Consider the following 22,379-nt stretch of genomic DNA (forward strand, 5'->3'; position numbering starts at 1 on the left):
GTAATGAACAGTTCTAACTGGGGTTAAGTCTGTCTGGCAGTGCAACAAAACGTTCTAACCTTAGCACTTCAGAGTGATCCCTTGCATTTGTTAGATTTCCAAGGTTTCTGGTGGGAGTTCTTTATGAAAGATGTTTTGTTTATGTTGGACATCAAACACAAGGAATAATTAGAAGGAAAAACAGAGTAAATTTCAACAGAAATGTAAGGTTGTAGAACTGGATAAAGTAGGCTTGGCTGCTTACTGGTGAAAAGTGCATTTCTTGGCAAGCTGGACCCTATCAAGGCTTTGCTCGGAACTTCTAACAGATATTTTGGTTTAAAAGCTCTTAAATCTTTCATTTTCTTTACAAAAGCATGCAGCAAATTGAAAAGGGGAAAACATTTTGTGAATTTAAATAAAAATCTTTCCAGATGAAAGTCTTGGTACCACCTGTTGTGGTAAAAATAAGATCTACGCTCTTATACTTAGAACAAAGGCCAGAATTACTTGGCCTACCTGTACTGTTTTTGAAATGTCTCCAATAAAAATAGCACTTCATGTGGCTTTCTTGATGAAACGTGGTTGAGTTACTGGTCCCTCGGTGTAATTTGGACTCAATTGCACTGGAATGATGTCTCTGTACTTCCTCTGATGATGATATTATATATACATGGTATTGATAGATGGTGAAATTTAGAACAATTCTGGTGAAATTAAAAGTTGCTTGTATGTCAGTGATATAAAAAGTAATATCAGGTTGAAGGTTTGATATTATTTATTTATGAAAATGTTGATGAAAAACTGGAATTAAGACTTTCATATAGGCTTTTTTATTTTTCAGAATATATGTTTAAATTATGAAGTTTGTAGTCCTTTCGGCGGTGAGGATGGCTTTGAAAATGAAAACAGCTGCATTGCTGTCTGCTCTGTAGCCAGCAGCACTGTAAACCCAGTATAAGTCCCACTAAATTGAATGGAAGGACTCATCTTGATTTGAGTGGGATTTGGATTGGCCTTTAAGCTATATGAATTTTCCCTATAAACTAATCCTAATACATAGCACACAGTAATGAGATGCGCCACTGAATAAATGACTTTATTCACTGTGTATTTTCACGTATTTCTTTCTTACAGTTGTTAGGCACAAGGACCAGATACATCAGTTGTGTAATTCCTTTGATGAATTTAGTTCATTGACTAAACAGTGATTATTGATGAAAGTTCTGGGTTGCAACTGGATCAAGGCTGCTCATTTCTCTTGCCTGTCTATTAAACTGCTTTAGACTTATGTCTGCTTGCTGTAGCTTTTTCACTGTTTTCCATGCACTGCTTTGGAATTAAATAATATTGCATCTTACCTCCTGTTTCAGTGTTTAGTGTTTTACCTAGTGTGGGGCAGATCCTCTATGGTTGTAAATTGTAGTAGCTCCACAATGGATTATAGGATTATAGGGAATGTATTTAAACACAGCAGCAGCTACAGTCTTACATGACAAATTAATAAGAAAATAAAGAAAGCTGAGATTTGTAATGTACCTTAACCTGAGTTAAATAATAGTTTGCTAAATATTTAGACAATTAAATAAATACTCTGCTACCAACATTTGGATATCAAAATTTGGACAAATAGCAACCAAACTTTGGTTATAGTTAACAGTTAAGATTTTCTTTGTTATTTAGGGCATGATTCTGCAGGTATGCCAGTTTGAAATGAAAATATGCATAAGAGTGAGAAAAGTATGGGATTTTTTTTAAAGGTCAGGCTCTTATATTTTATTTGGTGCTTTTTTGAGAGGATGGTAGAGGATTTCTGGAGGCAAATAATCTATGCAATAAACCGAGTCTTAATTTAACCAAATTAGGTGTGGCAAACCTACATGTTAAGCCTTTAATTGCTAGTTGCAATGCAGCGGCATTGTTAACATTGTCCAACTGCTCCCCCTTGTGCTAGATAGCGAAGGTTTTAAATGCACGTTAACTGATTGTGTGTGTTTAGTCTGGAACTATATTTATTTACATTTGTTACAATTATATTTTATTCAGTATTGATACATGTAGTTGGTTTATTATTAGTGTTAATCATCTCCAAAAATGTTAACTTTAAGGGGATTGTCAAGTAGTTAAAACCTAATATTTTATGTAATTAAAAATAAGGTTAAATAGAGTTAAAAATTAAATATAGTGATGCATGTCCTCCAAATTTTAAATGATGTGATTTTAACAGAAAAATAATCTACATATCTATTATAGGGAAGCTTTTAAAAAATACAGTTTTTGGAAGAATTAATCCCCACCCCTGAAAAACATAGGTACCATCCTTTGACATCTGGCTCTTCAGCATAAGCTGTATTCCTAGGTATTATTAATTATTCTGGTGCAGAAAATGTCTTCATAAGGTGCTACTGAAGTTGTTTAACAAAAACAGCCAAGTTAATTTTAACTTCCTTTATGATATGGGAGGAAAATTGTCTGACAAATAGAAAAAAATAAACCTCAGCATGGAGACTTTTTGTTTCAAATATGCAATACGTGGCCTTTAATTTGGTGTGTGTACTTTCTAATTTGTTTGTGCAAATGATAGCATGCACAGAAATTATGTACAAGTTATTCTGCTCACAAAATTGTGCATGCTCAGTTGGAAGCTGCGTTGAATCCTCTGAAAACTGGACCCTTACATTCTCTGAGAGGTAGTAGTAGTATTTAATGTTTGTATGTGCTAGTTGTAACACAAACGTGAGGTAAATGACTGTCTTAGTGGAAAGCTAAAATACTCATCTTGTTGGTATCCTTTAGATTAAAGCTAGCATTACATTTTCTAGTAATAAAACATGATACTTCTGTAGCAGTTGTCACCTAAATATAAGAATGTTTTACAAGCTTTAATTAGCAAATAATCAAATCTCTGTGATGTAGATAAGTATTAAATCCATTTTATAGATGGGGAAACAGGTACAGATGTAACTTTCCCAAGGTCATATACCAAATCAGTGGTAGAGGCCATGAATCCTGATTCGTACTCCCTTTCTCTAAATGTTAGATATATTTCCCCCCCTAAAGATGCCACTTCTATTCCATGTTTTCCAGTACAGCAATAACTATTTTAGAGGTTTGGCCACTTCTTTGTGTAAAATATGTGGTTTCTTTTTTTGCTACAGGTCAGTACTGTGCATGAGCTTTTTATAACTGTCCATATCACTGTAGTGTCTGGAATAAAAAGTGATATCATGTTTAGTAGTCCTCTACTAGTTAGTGTCTGTCTGACAAGATTTTTTCGGGATTACTGATTTCTGTTTATTAATATATTAAACCATTTTAGTGCATTTTAGATTGCATTTGAGCTGGTTTTAATTAATGTATTTTATCATTTTTAAGAGGACTCGCATTTTACATGAATAAGCTCAGGGTTGCATGTGTCATGTCTATTTAAATTTTTACAGTTAATTGGATACATATGTACTATATTAAAACCAATATGCTCCGATCCTAAGTGGTTATATGAAAATGAACAGATTTTTATTTGAAACAGCTTATTTTCATCCACTTTTAACACAAACCATTTTTCAATACAAATATATTTGGATATGTGTGTATGGTTATGTTTTCCCATTTCTCTTCCAAACTCAGATTTATTTTACTAATTTAATAGATATTAATGGAATCAGTGCTTTTTAATTGAATCCAATAAAATTTAATGCCAGTTTCTCTGAAGCAATGCCAATTAACTAAAAAAAACCCACATTTCTGAAATGGATGTGTTCATAGAGTGCCTGTCAAGTACCTGACAGAAAATAGAGATAAGGAAAGATGTAGAGGGAGAGGACTAAAATCAGGGACACTACATCATAAAAAGGAATAAGGTTTCAGAAACCTACAAAGAGTTTTTAAATAATATGTATTGTCAAAAGATTTCTTAGCTAATAATTAGATGAGCCAAAACCAAGTATGCATACTTTTAATAAAGCCAGTGTTATTTTATTCTTAGAATGCAGTTTAATTCAAACCAGTGAGTTAATAAGATCTGTGGATATAGGCTAGAGACAAGGTTTAGCAATTTTAACTCCTCACATTTATTGAAATGAAGCATTTTAGAAAAGTGGCAAAATTAAATGGAAGATAGTGTAAACACAGTACAGGTGTATTGGAACTAATATACAGTAGTCTTACTCAGACTAAAGTAGATTTCCATTCATGTAAATGTGTTTGCCAGCTGATGGTGTGCTCTTAGAACATTTGGCAAAGGGTCACTCCTAGATAAGGTCATATAATAAATGACAAGTATAATTTTTAAATGCTTTCAGTGGATTAATGCAATGGATTTTTTAAGATTAAGGGGGTTATTACATCCATTTGGTGCCTTTACTGCTGGAAAAATAACTGAGAGCAGAAGTTTTTTGTGTTACCTTGGAAAAAGATCTTCTAGAAGTCAAACACTATTAACTTTAACGAAGTAGCTTTGATGGCAGGGAAAAGACAGCTGATACTACACTTCCCTAACAATAAACCACATTGACAGATAAAAACAAACATGTGCGCGATAACATATAGCATTTCAGAGAACAGGGCCAGTATCTAATGTAGACTGATGTGAACTTTGATTTTCTTTAAAGACTGTTACTTCTTCTGTTGTGGTAACTTTTAAAAGCAGAAAAATTTAATTCTGTTTTTATGGCAAAGTTTGAACATGTTATTACTGGAGTAGCTAAGTATGACTGTTCTGACAAGTCTAATACCTATGACTGTAACTTTTGGAGAACAGATACATCTTTAAGAAGATTGATTTACTTACCAATTTTGTATACTACTGTTTTAACTTAATTGGAAGAAATAGTAAGTTCTTTGGTTGTAATAACTTGATCCACCTATTTGCCACCCCCAACCTCTTTAACTTCCTTTAATTTTGTATTCTACTCTGGAGGCCTGGTACTGATCTGGTCATTGTTACTAAAATAGCTGCAGAGCCTTATTACCTTTCAGGCATTACTACCCCTGAGGCAAAATGGACACAATGTCCTTGGCTAAAGTAAACAGTACAGGGCGTATGGTTAATTTTTTGTCACTAATGCTTGTTTGAGACAGAATAACAGTGTGTGTACTTTGACTGCCTTAGTTTATCTCATCATTACTCATAAAATGTAGTATAACTGATTTCAGTGATAAAGCATAACCCAAATACATCTCCTAAATATTTTTCCTAACAATACTTAACTCAGTACTTTAAAACAATATTTTCATCCCATTAAAAAGAAAAAAGAAAACCCTCAGAAAATAGTCCATTGTTCTGGGGCAGTACTTGGGGATTACTTGTATAATTACTCTCACCAGTGATCATGAAGGCTCATACTATAGATATGAATCTCATTGTTGAGTTTGGTGGTTCAGTTTAGCCCCTAGCTCACTGGGACATAGCATGCTGGGATATCTCCTACGGTGGGAACAAGTAGTCCTCCTAGCTGGGGACCTAAAATTGGGGAGGAACTCATGGGAGACATACATTTAAAATAACTTGAGTGCTGTTGAATTATTCTTTCCTCTTACCTTTGCTACTTGTAGCACTCAGGATGCTCTCATGGGGTGTATTTAACAGTGGATTTCTTTTTGTTTGATTCTTAATGATACTTGAAAGAAATGTAATTAATGTTTTTTCTTCAGATGTTATTCTGTGTAGAATAAAATTTTCTGTGTTTCTTCTGTTTTTTTCTGTTCTCAAAGAGGCTCATGCAAAACCAGGATCTCTGAAAGTCCACTTGCTCCTACATGTTTCAAAGAGCTGCTGTATCCATAATTTATTTGCTTGTGGCACCTTAAAAATTCAGTGTTAGTCAACTGGGAATAAACAAATAGAAGATCAGCGGTGGAAGTGGTGAAAAAGCAGCAGAAGCAGGTAAAACTAGAAATCTTGCTTTCTTTCACTTAGTAAGAAAAAGTATTAGGTTAATACAGAAAATTATATATAAGCAGAGAATGTGAGGTGAATATTAAAGGTGATTTCACATATGGAAAATTCCACTAAAGTTCATGGAAAACTTGTATATGCAAGGGGGTAGTGTGACTTGACCCTAAAATCCCTCTGAAGGAGGGTAGTAGAGGCCATATAGGTTTGAAGAGTATGCATTCTAGGATGGGGGAAGGATGTGAAGGAGGTCAGAAAGGTTGGGGCTGTAGTGAGAGCATGATGTACTCTGCCTACTTCCAGCCCTCAGAATGATTTCTAGGGGCCTGTTCCAGCTGGTGTAAGTTAATGCAGCCCGTTGGCTGCTCAGATTTGGGCAGGGGGGCAGTTCAGCTGCCTGGCCAGTGCAGAATTTGCGGAGGCACAGGGCATGTGTTGCCTCCCCTCTCAGTCGCACTATGTAGTTTGAAGATTGAGCCCTAGGCCTTAAACAAAAGGAGCTAACCATATCATCTGCTCTTTCCTCATATTGTACATATAAAACTACTGAAGTTCTTATAAAAAAACAGACAAATCCCTTATATTCTCACCAGACTTCCCCCAGTTGAGATTTTATTCTATGAGCAACATGCCTCCTAAATAGAAGGCTTTCCAAAGATTTTCAGGAGATATTAGCATCTGTTTGTCTGTGAGTAGGCAGGAATATATATATATATAGAGAGAGAGAGAGAGAGAGATGATTGAGTTGGAGTGATGATGATACAGTTATAGCTCTTTGTGCTTTGAAAATATTCAATAATGAGGTAGGTAAATAAATACTATTCCCATTCTCAGAAATGGAAACTAACGCAAAGTTTGTGACTTGCCTCATGCCACTATGTGATTTATGGGGAAAATTCACAGATGTTATGCCAAGGGTGGCTAGGCATTCCTACGTACTTGCTATTTCTGGCTGCCATGGTGACTCAGAGGTAGCTCAGTCCTGTGCTGAATTGGCCTGTGGCAGTCCCATGATCAGGGTGGAATGTTGCTTCTCCCTGTTAGTCCCTGTGCTGTGCTCTGCTCAGCAGTGGCACAGGGATGAAATTATCTTCCATGGGAAACTCCTTCACTGAAGTCCTTTTAAAGCTAGACAAGATAAAGCACTATTGGTAGGAACAAGATTGGTAGGAACAAGGAATGATCTAGATCAGTGGCTTTCAACCTTTCCAGACTACTGTACCCTTTTCAGGAGTCTGATTTGTCTTGCATACCCCCAAATTTCACTTAAAAACTACTTGCTTACAAATCAGACATAAAAATACAAAAGTGTCACAGCACAGTCTTACTGAAAGAATGCTTACGTCCTCATTTTTACCGTATAATTGTAAAATAAATCAATTGAAATATAAATATTGTACTTACATTTCAATAAAAAAGGAGTACTTGTGGCACCTTCAAATAAGTGTGTTAGTCTCTAAGGTGCCACAAGTACTCCTTTTCTTTTTGCAAATATAGACTAACATGACTGCTACTCTGAAACCTTACATTTCAATGTATAGTATATAGACCAGCATAAACAAGCCATTGTCTGTATGAAATTTTTGTTTGTACTCACTTCGCTGGTGCTCTTTATGTAGGTTGTTGTAAAACTAGGCAAATATTTAGATGAGCTGATGTAACCCCTGGAAGACTTCTGCGTACTCCCAGGGGTACACGTACCCCTGGATGAGAGCACTAAACTAGGTGATCTATTACTTCTTTTCATGGGAGGTAGCCTCTGCTTCTCCTATTATTCTACTTCATGGCTAGCAATGCCTTGTGGATCCATTTAGTAGCAGATTATCTGCCACTATACCTACTCTGTCCTTTCCCAAAACCTTGCTTTGTAGAGATCCCTTGTGGATCTGTGTTCCCCAACTCCTATGCAGCAAACACCCACACTGATTACCCATTTCTGGTCCTGAGGAAGGAGGCAGGATTTGATCTTAATGACCTTTCAGTGTGAATGAATAATAATACTGAGATTAGAATTATTGCTGGTGTTTCCTGGTTTAGCCAACTGGAGAGCTTTTTGTTCTCCATGAACCTACAAAAATATTCAATTTCTGCTTCCTACAAAAAACAGTATTTGAAATATTAGTATCCTCAGATACCTAGATTAATGCACTAAAGGTTCATTTCTAAAGCAGAGAATTTACAGTTTGGATTTAGTGCCAATATTAGTTTACACATTTTCTATATTAGCTATATTATTAGCTTACACATTTCCTGGACTCAAGCCTCTCATCCAGACCTTCGCTATTTAAATTACACCAATGTAGACTTCCTTAGGCTTTGTCTTCACTGGGAAAAAATGTGTGTTCTTATAATGTGGTAACTAACGTGTGGTAAAATCCTAGTGAAGAAAAGGCAAGTCTTTGTTTACCTCAACCTGCGAAGATGTGAAAAGTACAAACTGCCTTGTCTTCTCTAGGATTTTACTGCATGGTAGTTACCACAGGTTATCTATCATGTGGTAAGAAAATGCCTGTCTGTAGCATGGATGCACCCTTACTGCTCAGTTCCTCAGAAATAGATGATGTGTAGATGATGTGTAAGTGATTCAAGTGATACCATTGTAGCTAATGGGTGTGAGTCTAACTCACTGAGTTGTAGCAGCCTATGCACAGAGGGAGCCAGAAGTCAGTGTAAGTCATACCAAGTCAGTGTATATGTATATGTAGTTGACTGTACTCAAAGCCAAATCCTGCTCTTTCCTTGACAGCCATAGAGATCCATCAGACAGGGGAACCAGTGCAAATTAGGGGATTGAGTTAGCCACATACAGCACAGTGCAGTACACTGTGGCATTTGGCTTCACACTAACATCCTGTGTGGCACAGCACAGAAGTTCTTGATTTGGTCCTCAGTGCTTGCTTGCTTCTTTTAAGGAAAATGAATGTACTCCACAGATTCAGTATACGGTTTTTAATTGCTTCTCATTACTCAGTAAAATCCACATTCATCTAATTGTCTAATGAAGACTACATACATTACAAGACTAAAATTTTAAAATCCACTGTTGAGTTACCCGAGAGCGTAAGAAAGCACATTTTAATCACTATTGGATAGCACAGAAATGACTAGATTGTCAAAGTTTTGATTTTTTTAATCTTTGTACTAAGAACAAATTCAGTCCCAATCCATTTTTTTTAAAAGTAACTGAAATAACAGAAAGTGGTCTGAAAAATGGGAAAAGGAAATATAATGGATCTGGGTCTCTTTATTTTTGCCTTAGCTGCAAGATCATTTCCCTATCACACTCTGTCCTTTCTTTTCAATATAGTATTATATCCGATTTCTTTATAAGTTAATAATTCCCTATTGCTGTCTGATTTCATGGAGCAAAGTGTTTTTTGGTGGTAGGTTCATGCACTGCTCATCTTTCCAATCCCTTAGACCCAAATTTACTTCTGTCACACAGAAACCCTATGTTATTTCACATTTTGATATTGTAAATTATATACAGTGCATCAAAATTACTGACTCATGATCCTGATGCTATTAGAAGCAATTTATTTTAAGATTCCTGATTGACTTTTCTCTTTCTCTCTCTCTTACTTTGGTATAGTTGTGTCATGTGGTTGGACCTTTGGCAGGTGGAGTAGTAATCTTAAATTTTAGAAATGTACGTTCATTGAATGCAATGCCATCAGCTTAGTTCAGGATTGCAGAGAGCTGTGCCCTCTTGTGTTCATTTGTAAAGAAACAGAAATAAGAATGAAAGAAATAGAAAACAGCCTGGATTCTAGGACAAAACCTACTGTACTGAACTCAGATGGTACTTATAAATCACAACTAATCTGTTTCAGAGCCAGGAGTGATTCCTGAACTGTTTAAATAAAATATAGTACGGGATTTTTTTCCCCTGAAGACAGGTATTTTGATTTAAAATCTTATATTAAAAGGAAGGGAACAGAATGTAGAACCCAGATATTATTAATAAGTTGATGAATGAAAAGGATAATAATCACCAAAATCATAATCATGTCAGAATTTTTTCCCAAAGAAAACCAGTATAAAACCTAGTTATTACAAACAAGCTTCCTAATAGACCATCTCCAGTTTTTAGACTATTATTTCATGTGCCTCATATTTCGCCAAATACAATTAATTTATTGTAGATACTAGGGCTGTCGATTAATCACAGTTAAGTCACGTGATTAAATCAAAAAAATTAACTGCGATTTAAAAAATTAAGCGTGATTAATTGCACTGTTAAATAATAGATACCAATTGAAATTTATTAAATATTTTTGGATTTTTTCTATATTTTCAAATATACTGATTTCTGTTACAACACAGAATACAAAGTGTACAGTGCTCACTTTATATTATTATTTTTTATTACAAATATTTGCACTGGAAAAATGATTAACAAAACGAATAGTATTTTTCAATTCACCTCATACAAGTACCATAATGCAATCTCTTTATCGTCAAAGTGTAACTTACAAATGTAGAATTTTTTTTGTTACATAACCGCACTCAAAAACAAAACAATGTAAAACTTTAGAGCCTACAAGTCCACTCAGTCCTAAGTCTTGTTCAGCCAATCGCTAAGACAAACAGGTTTGTTTACATTTACAGGAAATATTGCTGCCTGCTTCTTATTTACAATGTCACCTGAAAGTGAGAACAGGCGTTCACATGGCACTTTTGTAGCCAGCGTTGCAAGGTATTTACGTGCCGTATATGCTAAACATTCATATGCCTCTTCATGCTTCGGCCACCATTCCAGAGGATATGTTTCCATGCCGATGATGCTCATTAAAAAAATAATGTGTTAATTAAATTTGTGACTGAACTTCTTGGGGGAGAATTGTATGTATCCTGTTCTGTTTTACCTGCATTCTGCCATATATTTAATTTTATAGCACTCTCGGATGATGTCCCAGCACATGTTCGTTTTAAGAACACTTTCACAGCAGATTTGACAGAACACAAAGAAGGTACCTGGGATGTTCCCCTCTGGTTTTATCCAGACCGGTGATCTGCTAGGTCACTCCAGTCTTTGACTCTGGGAGCCAACCTTACTCTGCTCTGCTGTGAGAACCCCCACTCCTGGGCTGTTCACGCATGGCCTCTGGCATGTAAGCTGCTCCTTGGATTGTGCAACCGAATGACACTAGCCAATATCTCCGGTCCCAGACACAACCCTAGGAACCTCCGTCTTGCAGCGTCCAGTTATGCCCGCTGGACGCTGTAAGCTTATATGAGATCCTCAGTTTAACAAAGAAATTGATATGTACCCGGCTTGTTATCCCAAAGGGAGTCTCTGACATCCTTCAAACCAAATGCACTGCTTCAGGTAGAATAAACAAATTTATTAACTACAAAGATAGATTTTAAGTGATATTAAGTGATAGGCAAAAAGTCAGAGTGGTTACCAAAATAAAATAAAATATAAGCGCGTAAATCTAAACACTCAACCCTATTAGACTGGGCAACATCTAGATCGGGGTGGGCAAACTTTTTGGCCTAAGGGCCACATCGGGGTTCCGAAACTGGTTTGAGGGCTGGGTAGGGATGGCTGTGCCTCCTTAAACAGCCTGGCCCCCACTCCCTATCTGCTCCCTCCCACTTCCTGCCCCCTGACTGCCCCCCTCAGAACCCTCGACCTATCCAATCCCCCCGCTCCTTGTCCCCTGATCACCCCCTCTCAGGACCCCATGCCCCTAACCGCCCTTCCAGGACTCCACCCTCATCCAACCCCCCACTCCCTGTCCCCTGACTACCCTGAGCCCTATCCACACCCCAGCCCCTTGACAGGCCCCCCAGGACTTCCATACTTATCCAACCGCCCCCTGCTTCCTGTCCCCTGACTGCCCCCTAGGACCCTCTGCCCCTTAGCCAACCCCCGGGCTCCCTGCTCCCTTACCATGCCGCTCAGAGCACCAGGACTGGCAGCCGTGCCTCCTGGCCCAAGCAAGCCACACCACTGCACTGCTTGGCAGGAGCTCGCAGCCATGCTGCCCAGAGCGCTGGCGGCATGGCGAGCTGAGGCTGCAGGGGAGTGGGGACACAAGGGGAGAGGCCAGGGGCTCAAGGGCCTGGCAGGATGGTCCTGTGGGCCGGATGTGGCCTGCGGGCCATAGTTTGCCCCCCTCTGATCTATATTAAGCAGTTTTTCTCACCCCACTGGATATTGCGGTCCTTAATATACAGATTTGTTCCTTATACCTGAGCCAATCTCCTCTGTTGGAGTCTTGTCTTCTTCTCAGTGTCTTAGTTGCTTGCAGCGGAAGTGGGGGCAGGAGAAGGGCCCAGTATGTGTCCACTCTGTCTGTTTTATACCCTCAGCCCATGTGCTTGGGGAGCACAGATCCAGGCATGTCTTGGGGGGCATTGCTGAGTCTCTCTAAGCAAGGTTGAGCAATTCCCCTGGTATGGCCTCGTGCCTGTGAGTCATTGTATTGTAGCTCCCTTGCTGGACAATGGCTGTTGATGGGTTGTTTGGCACCCTGCCTGGATGTTGGTTACTTTCCTTGCTGTTGCCTCTGGGGAGCTAATATCTGGCTGATTCCCCAATTTACAGCATGTTTTATTGACCACCATACAACACAATTCTCATACCTTTATATGCATTAAGGATACACATATATGGATAGAGAAATGACTTTCAGCCGATCATAACCTTTCCCCTGATACCTTATGTCAGGGTTCCCTCCCCACTCTGAACTCTGAGGTACAGATGTGGGGACCTGCATGAAAGGCCCCCTAAGCTTATATTCCACCAGTTTAGCTTAAAAACTTCCCCAAGGCACAAATTCCTTTCCTTGTCCTTGGATGGTATTGCTGCACCAAGTGATTTAAACAAACATTCAGGGAGGGGCCACTTGGAGCCCTATCCCCCACAAAATATCCCCCCAAGCTCCTTCACCCCTTTCCTGGGGAGGCTTGAGAATAATATACCAACCAAATAGGTAAACAAGGTGAGCACAGACCAGACCCTTGGGTTTTTAGGACACTAACAACCAATCAGGTTCTTAAAAGCTGAATTTTATTATAAAGAAAAAAAGTAAAAGAAGCACCTCTGTAAAGTCAGGATGGAAGGTAATTTTACAGGGTAATAAAAAGATTTAAAACACAGAGGATTTCCCTTCTAGGCTCAACTTTAAAGTTACAAAGCGGGAATAAACTTCCCTCTTACCATAGGGAAAATTCACAAGCTAAAACAAAAGATAATCTAATGCATTTCCTTGCTATTACTTACAAGGAATAAGTTTCTGTAATTTTAGATGTATCATTTCAGTAGGAGCTGGATTACCTGCTTGGTCTCTCTCTTTGTCTCAGAGGGCACACACAGAGAGCACAAACAAAACCTTTCTCCCCCACCCCCAGATTTGAAAGTATCTTCTTTCCTCATTGGTCCTTCTGGTCAGGTGCCAACTAGCTTAATTGAACAGATTAACCCCTTACAGGTAAGTGATTCTGTACCTCTGACCAAGAGGGATTTTATATTACTGCATACATAAAGGTTGTTACCCTTCCCTTTATATTATGACACCTTACAAGGCATGCTTTATATGTAAGGTCACGATTATATGAAAGTGAGGAATATGGGGTTACAGTATGCTTCCCCAAGATATAGAATGTCACAGTACCAATGTGAGATTGCTAAGGATAGACACAGCATTCAACCCAAGGTTTAAGAATCTGAAGTGCCTTACAAAAACTGAGAGGGATGAGGTGTGGAGAATGCTTTCAGATGTCTTAAAAGAGCAACGCTCCAATGCAGAAACTACAGAACCCGAACCACAAAAAAGAAAATTAACCTTCTGCTGGTGGCATCTGACTCAGATGATGAAAATGAACATGCGTCGGTCCGCTCTGCTTTGGATAGTTATCAAGCAGAACCCATCATCAGCATGGGCACATATATTCTGGAATGGTGGCTGAAGCATGAAGGGAGATATATGAATCTTTAGCGCATCTGGCATGTAAATATCTTGCGATGCCAGCTACAACAGTGCCATGTGTACCCCTGTTCTCACTTTCATGTGACATTGTAAACAAGATGTGGGCAGCATTATCTCCTGCAAATTGTAACCAAATTTGTTTGTCTGAGCGATTGACTGAAGTAGGACTGAGTGGACTTGTAGGTTCTAAAGTTTCACATTGTTTTATTTTTGAATGCAGTTTTTTTGTACATAATTCTACATTTGTAAGTTCAACTTTCATTATAAAGAGATTGCATTGTATTAGGTGAATTGAAAAATACAATTTCTTTTGTTTTTACAGTGCAAATATTTGTAATAAAGATAAATATAAAGTGAGCACTGTATACTTCGTGTTCTGTGTTGTAATTGAAATCAATATATATGAAAATGTAAAAAACATCCAAAAATATTTAAATGGTATTCTATTATTAACAGTGAGATTAATGGTGATTAATTTTTAATAGCACAATTAATCACGATTAATTTTTTAATCACTTGAGAGCCCTAGTAGATACTAATATTTTTGTTAATAAAAATGCATGAACCCTCCTTAGTGTATTACTCCTTCGTGTAGTATTTTGTATATGTGTCTTTACAAGTTAGATTATAGTTGTAGTAGAAAGCAACTTTTTGCTTATTAGTGAGAGCATGGATTGTATATTTTACAGTATTTGAAAAATTAGCATTATATTATGAAATGTCAAGAAAGATGGAGATAAAAACGAAATATACTGAATATTGTATTGGGGCTCAATCGGTACTGGCAGGGGAATGGACTGGGTGGTATAGTCATCTAATTTCTAGGATTCCATATGCTAAAATTAACAACATGATTTAGCATATCAGTATTTTGTATAGTCAGATTTCAATTGTTTTTTATACATATACTGTATCAGGATTTACTGAAATCACAATTTAGTTTAGTTTGAATTGTGGTGGAATGTACTTAAATATGGATTGTTCCCTCACTTTTAAAGTTTTAATTCTAACCTTAAGTTGACTTTTGCCTACTGTGTGACCTCCTCTATAATTTTTAGGCTTATTTCCTGTGTGGGATCTGAAGTACACATAAATCATGCCTTAGGCTGACCTGTTCCTTAGCATGGATAATATGTTGATTCACACTGTGTAACACAATTTTTACAACAATGCTGATTTCTTTTTTTTGTCAACCTGGAGTTCCTTTGATTTGGGATTTTAAGGAAAGTAAAAATCTACTTTAGTTTGCAAAGAGGCAGTGGTTTAATGCAAGAGCTCTTCATCTTAGTGAAAACCTAGATGGGATCACATGTAAAATGACGAATGTCTAACAATCCTCAGTTAGACATCCATTCAAATCAGAGTATTGCCTCATAGCTTGGCACAAGTCCATATATTTAGTTGTCTCTGCTCAAGGCAGAACCACGACAGGATCAAACTAGGGTTTTGCAAGTCAGGACTAAGATCTGTGAGAGCAGAGTGGTGTGAATTTGTATTTGTATTTTGTTACAAATCAGACACTTTAGCCCAGGTTTGCCTAAAGGTTTGTGAACTTTTCAGCAAATCTGCAGCGAGTTTCTTGTGAATCTGAGTGATTTCAGAGGTTTTCCATCACAAAAAGATTTATGCTCTATACGTTCCTTAGAGGAATTAAGAACCGGATAGAAAATTTGGACATAAAACATGATCATCTTTTGACCTGTATGAGCACTGTTTAAAAAAACAGGTAGCCAATATAAATAACAAATAGGGAGACTGGTATGTAAAGTATATGAAGAAAAAAGAGCCAAATCTTGAATTCTCTGTTCAGCAAATTCCCATAGATTGGGAAATATGTATGTATATGAACGAGTAACTAATATTTTCAAATAGTATTGTAAATAGTAAGAACAAGGATTATATTAAGCAAAATAGAAATGTTGGAAAATTGAATTCAGGCAATAAGTAGTGATTTTGGAGCCTTCCTAATGGAAAGGAGGTAGAGCAAGTTATTTTATTTTTTCAAGGATAGCTTTCTGATATAATAAACCTGGGTATAACTGATGGGTCAGTGTGAGAGGCCACACCTAAATACCAGATTAGAAACTGAAGCACTGGATAATCCAATAATTTGTAGAGTCTAGGATGCCCGAGTTAAGGAGAGCACTTGCAGCAAGGAGGTAAAAGAGATTTTAATACATGGTGGTCACTCAATCCTGATGTTCCCTAGTGTGTCCTCCTTACCCAGGCCAAACCAATAGGGCCAGTTTTTATTAAAAATGACCTTCCTATAGAAGAATCTTGAGACAGCTTTGAAGTGCCTAGTGAATTTGAGAACCCCATGCTGAGGGAACTGCTGTGTTTTATAGGACACTGTCAAGGCAATATTCCTGCAGGTGACATTCATAACACATGGTTTATACTGCTATGAGGCTGAAGGAAGAAGTGAATTTTAAACGAAGCTCTGCTAGATAAACTGGAAAACCCAGTTTGGTTACCCGTGTTATTTGTGGTTTAACCCTGTGGGCTGTGAATAAATGACTTATGTTGTTTTGTTGTAGCAGAAAGCAAAACTTTATTTCCGAGATGCTTGTTTCCTGTTAGACTCAGAATATCCAGAAAACCTGGATTTGTGCTGGAAATGGCCCAACCTGATGATCACTTTAGATAAGCTATTACCAGCAGGACAGTGGGGTGGGAGGAGGTATTGTTTCATATTCTTTGTGTATATATAAAGTCTGCTGCAGTTTCCACGGTATGCATCCGATGAAGTGAGCTGTAGCTCACGAAAGCTCATGCTCAAATAAATTGGTTAGTCTCTAAGGTGCCACAAGTACTCCTTTTCTTTTTGCGAATATCCTTAGTGTATTTCACAAGGACAATACAAAGATACCTTATTGTTGCCAGTGATTCTAGATTATCAGACTTCCATCAAATGTACATTTTTCTTTTACACTTGTGAAGATAACCAGTGGGCTTAAATGGAGTAACAAAGTAAGGAGTTATCTGTGGCACCATTTTGCAGAATCTTTCTGTAGGGTAGTACTGCAAGAATTAACAGTGATCCTGTCATCATTAATTTCAGTGGTTTCTTGTTTGATGCTATCAGACTTCCTTGAAGTGAAGGTAGGAGCTAGGCAAAGGCATTGAAATGCTAACAGCAATGCTCCAGAAGGAGGTGGGGTATGGAGTAGCATGTCATACGTTTAGGGGACTGGATGGCCTGCTCTGCAGGTAGACAAAGTTGTCTAGTTTCCTGCACATCTGCCGCTGACATTCTTTTTGCTGGGAGAACTTGATATGGCCTTAGCTTTGGAAGGTCTTAGTTTTCATCTTCATGTACTCCACATACCATCCCTACACTTAACGTCTACCCATTCATCTGTATTGTTATTCTCTGAATTCTAACAAGCTAAATTGGGTTGGGTCAGGTCAATAGTTGGGTAGGCAATCTCCAAAGTGCGCCTTGATGCTGCTGGATGTGGTGTTTGTAAGGCTGAAGGTAGCACTCTCTTCCTTCCTACTCAGTATTAAATCTGGTACCCCAGCATGGTATTAAAGGTTATTGTCATAAGGCTGGAATATATAGAAAAGAAAACCACCATTACTGAAAAGTGCCTTTGGCTTGTTTAAGGGTTGTAAATGGCTAATGAATTTGATTTTATATTAATATTTTTTTAAAGTAGAACCAAAAGAGAGATTATTTTCCTTCTAAAATGTAATCACAGTTTCATAGAAGTTAGAGATGGCAAAGTACTCAGGTCATCTTGTCCAGTCTCATTAGCAAAGGATTGAATGTATGATTTTCTTCAAACAATTTTATCAATCAATAACTTTAGGGCCAGATCCTTACCTAGTATAATTTAGCATAGTTTTATTGATTTCAGTGGAGCTATACCATTTTATAGCACCGGTGGATCTGGCACTTAAACTTTATGCTCTAGAATATATTGTTCAGTATTTTGAAATTAAATGGACGTTTGTTTTTATTTTGTAAGAGGAAAATTATGTGCTTCAATATTTCTTTTGAGCATTTCTCAAATATTTCAGTGCATTCTTTATCTGTGCAGAGTTCTTGGTCTGTCTAAGAAGTAAATTTAACAAGCAGAAGGAGTCATAATTACATATATCTGTGACTTCTGGATTGGTTTTAATTGTGAATGGCATATGTTTCACTAGTGAGACTGATATAATGATTTGTAACAGGTAGAATACAAGACGTACCTAAAGGAAGTAACCTGGAAACATAATCTTATCTCCTTCACAGGCAAAGTGTTTTGGGTTTTTGTCTGTCTGTTTTTCCTATAGGTCTATCCGAAATCAAATCACTCACACTGGTGTTCGCAGTTTGCTTTCTGCCTGTACACATAAGCTTGTTTTATAATCTCAGGATGGTCGGCATCTGACTCTCATTATCTGGATAAATTAAATTCAAAAGACCTTGATTGAATTAGCACTTTAAGAATGCACCTTACCAGAAGCAGATGGAAAAAATAGTGTCTTGGTGTCCAGCCATTTTCCTATTCTTGGGGGGCGGGGGAGGGGGAGGGGAGTTCAGCCAGATTAATCCTTGTCAAACACTAATTAAATGTTATGATGATTAATTCTGATATAAATACATTAGTTCATTATATTATAAATTATAAATAGTTTAAAGAATTAAGTAGCCATTGAGAATCCATACTCAAACTGGATCATAGTAGTTAAAGACAGAAGGTCTAAAGTTATTAGATCAGTCAGTCAATTTTTTGCTAGGTAGGGCTAGCCTAGTCTTCCCTCCCCTCCCCAATAGAAGATGTTTTTCGTTATTAATATCTGGAATATTTTACACTCATCAGCAATATAAAATAGAACTCAGATAAATCTTATTGCAATAAAAACATCTTAACTGCTTTATTTAAAGGCAATATTTGGCTTTTCATTCACAGATCTCAAAGTGCTTTACAAAGGAAGTACTATTATTTCCGTTTTGCACATGCAGAAACTGAGGGATGGAACTGAGAGATGGGAAGTGATTTGCCAAGGGAACACAACTGGTCATTGGCAAAGCTGTGAATAAAACCCAGGTTGTTTGACTCAAGTCCAGTGCTTTATATACTGGACCACTTTGCCACTATATTTTACTAACATTCCCAATGCTAGGAAAGTTGGCAACTGACATTACAAAGTTGTTGCCTAACCAGTTTATTAAATCAATCTAATAACTCGTAACTAAGAAAAACACATTAGTTAATTATGTGAAAATATTATACTGACAAATAATGGAAAACCTTTGTGAACTTTGAATACAAAATATTAAAAATAAACTCCTGTATATGGAAAGTATATGGCCTTTTTGTGATAACAAGCAGGGTTTCTTAAAAAGGAAGCATGTTTTGGTGCAGAGCTAGTTAAACTGCTGCTGCACTGCATTGCACTACTTGGACTTTTCAGCGCCCACCCCCCCACCCCTGCCTGGTCACCAGTCACTGCTCTTCTGGAATGTGCTTGGAGTCAACCTTCAGGGAAAGTTTCATTGAGGTTTCAGATTGATGATGTAAAGCAACAGACCTTAGCATTTCCTTAGTCCATCACAAAGGCGCCTGCAACACCTCAGTTCACCATTGTGCTGGCAGATGCATAAAACATGCAACAGACAAAGCTGAATTAATTTACTAGCAATGAATTCTGATACTAGATATTGGAGAAAGTTGATCTCTGGTCCTTCATTTCAGATGTTTTATGGATTAGTTGTACATGTAGGAAGAGCAATCTTAACTGCACAAAATGTAGCACTTCACTATGCTCAGCAAAAACAATACTTAAAGTTTTAGTTATCCCTGTACTGCTAAAACATAATTGGTTTATTGCAAGTTTGAAATGGTGCAAATAGTATTTTAAAATGTGAAACAAGTGTTTTCGCTTTTGTAGGAAAGTTGGTTTGTCTGACCACAAAAAATAGTCCACCAGTAACTTTTTATACATGAGTAAAATGCTTTATATTTCTACAGTTTTTGTTTTGTTACAATAAATAAAAGGCTAAATACTAAAAGTAGTACTGTTTCTTTAAAAAAAGTAGTAAACCATTTGCAATAATATAGAGACAAATAGTGTGTGTGAAAGTGACAGCTTGTGAAAAGAACATACCAGTATCCTATTACGCACTTGCATCAATTATACAAGACAAAACAGTGTGTCACTGAGAGAACATTCTGTGGTGCCCACCTGTGTTTTCCTAGGTGAAAGGGTAATTATTTTGCTGTTATTTCTTAATTTATTAATAGTCAGCACCGAATGTTAGAGTAAAAGGTTATTCAAAATGAAGTGACAGATCAACTGTGTGGAAGATGTAACGATCTAGCTGCTGATAAGAAAAGCAATTAGTGTAAAGATAAAGGTCAGTATAGGATCTGAACTCTATTGATTGGTATTTCAGAAAAGATGAACACTACAAACCGAACTCTGCTGGTGTAAATTGGCACAGCTCCTTGAAGGTCAATGGAGCTGCAATAATTTGCACAAGCAGAGTATTTGGCCCTGGTTTTGGCTGCAATTTAAGAGAGATTGTGAAGGTGAGGTGATCTATGAGACAATTGCATAACATCCCTGTGGTAGCTATGGCAATTGCTTACGTGGAAAAGTAGTAGTTAACATGTTTTCTTCTTCTTTTGATGCAGTTTAACAGCAGGGAACAAGGAGAAGTCAGTATTATATGCAGGTCCACAGACCACAGCTGGATTACTACTAGAATAAGTGATTTAAGACAGTAAACACAAGTCAGATTTGGGTAAATGGGAATACTAGAATAAAAGGGTTTAGATTTAGAAAAAAACCAAATGGTTTACTGTTCATAATTAGGTTATGAATGTGAATGCAGTTCAGTAGGTTTACAGGAGCAATAATGCCTTCCACACAGCAATCACTGTGATTAACAGCGTGTTTTGTTATTGCACCCAAGGTCATTATTAACATTTCACTTCATTGCTGTTGATAGCATATTTTCTCAGGGAATATTACTTAAATCAGGTTAACTAAGAAGAATCCAGTTGGAGATTTTCATTTACTGGCATAAATAAACTGCACATGGCAAATTAATGGTCAGTAGTTACTGTTATTAGACTAAAACCAAATGCCAACAGCCATGGTCACTTTAAAAAAAAAATCTCATTCCCACTTGAGGATTTCTGTTCTAAATGTAACTAAAATCTGTAATTTCTTTAAATTTCATTGTTTGATTGTAGTGTTAATTTACAGCCATGAACTGTATGATACTAGAAAAATATTCCTAGCAAGTAAGCAGCAGTGATACAGATGAGCAAATGGACTAGGAGACACTTATATGCACAATACAGAAGCACAATCTGATCACTCAGCCTGACATTTTTGCTCTTCACAAATTACTTTGAGTGCATCAATGGACATAAATAAGCTACACTTTCATCGGCATTCTAATGGTCAATCTAGTGAAATACAACTGTGTAAACCTTATTGTTAACCCTTTCAGTGTGAGGATCTAAAGTTGCTCATTGCGTTGTTGAAATAGTTTGTTTGAGGTAGATGAAAATAGGTTCTCAATCAGAGAAGAATAGATTTTTTATTTTAATTTTTCCCAGTCAGGAAAAACATGTATAATTATACTAATTGACTGTTGAATGCTCCTTCCGTTAAAAAAAAATTAATGTAAAAGGGAAACTGTTTAAGTTGTGAGTGAAGAATTCAGTTTTTAACTAAGATGGAATAATAGATTCATGGACTTTAAGGGCAGAAGGGACCATTATGATCATATAGTCTGATCCTTTATGTAATACAGGCCAAACAACTTTACCCAGTAATGTTTTCATCAAACCCATAACTTCTGCTTGAGCTAGAGCAGCGTATCTTTTAGAAAAAGTAGCCAGTCTTGATTTAAAGACTTCAAATGATGGAGAATCCACTACATCTCTTGGTAAGTTGTTCCAATGCTTAATAACCCTTACTGTTAAAAATGTATGCCATATTTCTAGTCTGAATTTGTCTAGCTTCAGCTTCCAGCCATTGGATCTCATTATGCATTTTTCTGCTAGATTAAAGAGCTGTCCACAACCAGAAATTTCTTTCCCAATAAAGGTACTTATAGACCCCAATTAAGACACCTCAAACTTTCTCTTGGATAAACTAAATAGATTAAGATTCTTAAGTCTCTTACTATAAGGCATGTTTTCCAGATCACAAATCATTCTTGTAGTGCTTCTCTGTACCCTTTCCAATTTGTCAACATCCTTTTTAAAATGGCAAACCCAGAACTGGACGCAGTATTCCAATAAGGCTGTATATTGAGGTAACACCACGAAGGCTGTATAATGAGGTAACACCACTAATCTGTTCCTTCTTCATAATCCCCTGCTTATACATCCGAGGACAGCATTCATCATCTTAGTTACAGCATTGCACTGGGAGCTCGTGTTCTCTTGCTTATCTAGCATTGCCCCTAAGTTCTTTTCGGTGTTACTACTTTCCAGGATACAGTCCCCCATCCTATAAGTATGGCCCACATCCTTTGTTCCTAGATGTGACCTTGCATTTGACTGTATTCAAATACATATTTTGAGCTCATCTCAGCAAGCAAT

This window comes from Lepidochelys kempii, chromosome 6 (assembly GCF_965140285.1).
Source record: "Lepidochelys kempii isolate rLepKem1 chromosome 6, rLepKem1.hap1, whole genome shotgun sequence".
Lineage (NCBI taxonomy): Eukaryota > Metazoa > Chordata > Testudines > Cheloniidae > Lepidochelys > Lepidochelys kempii.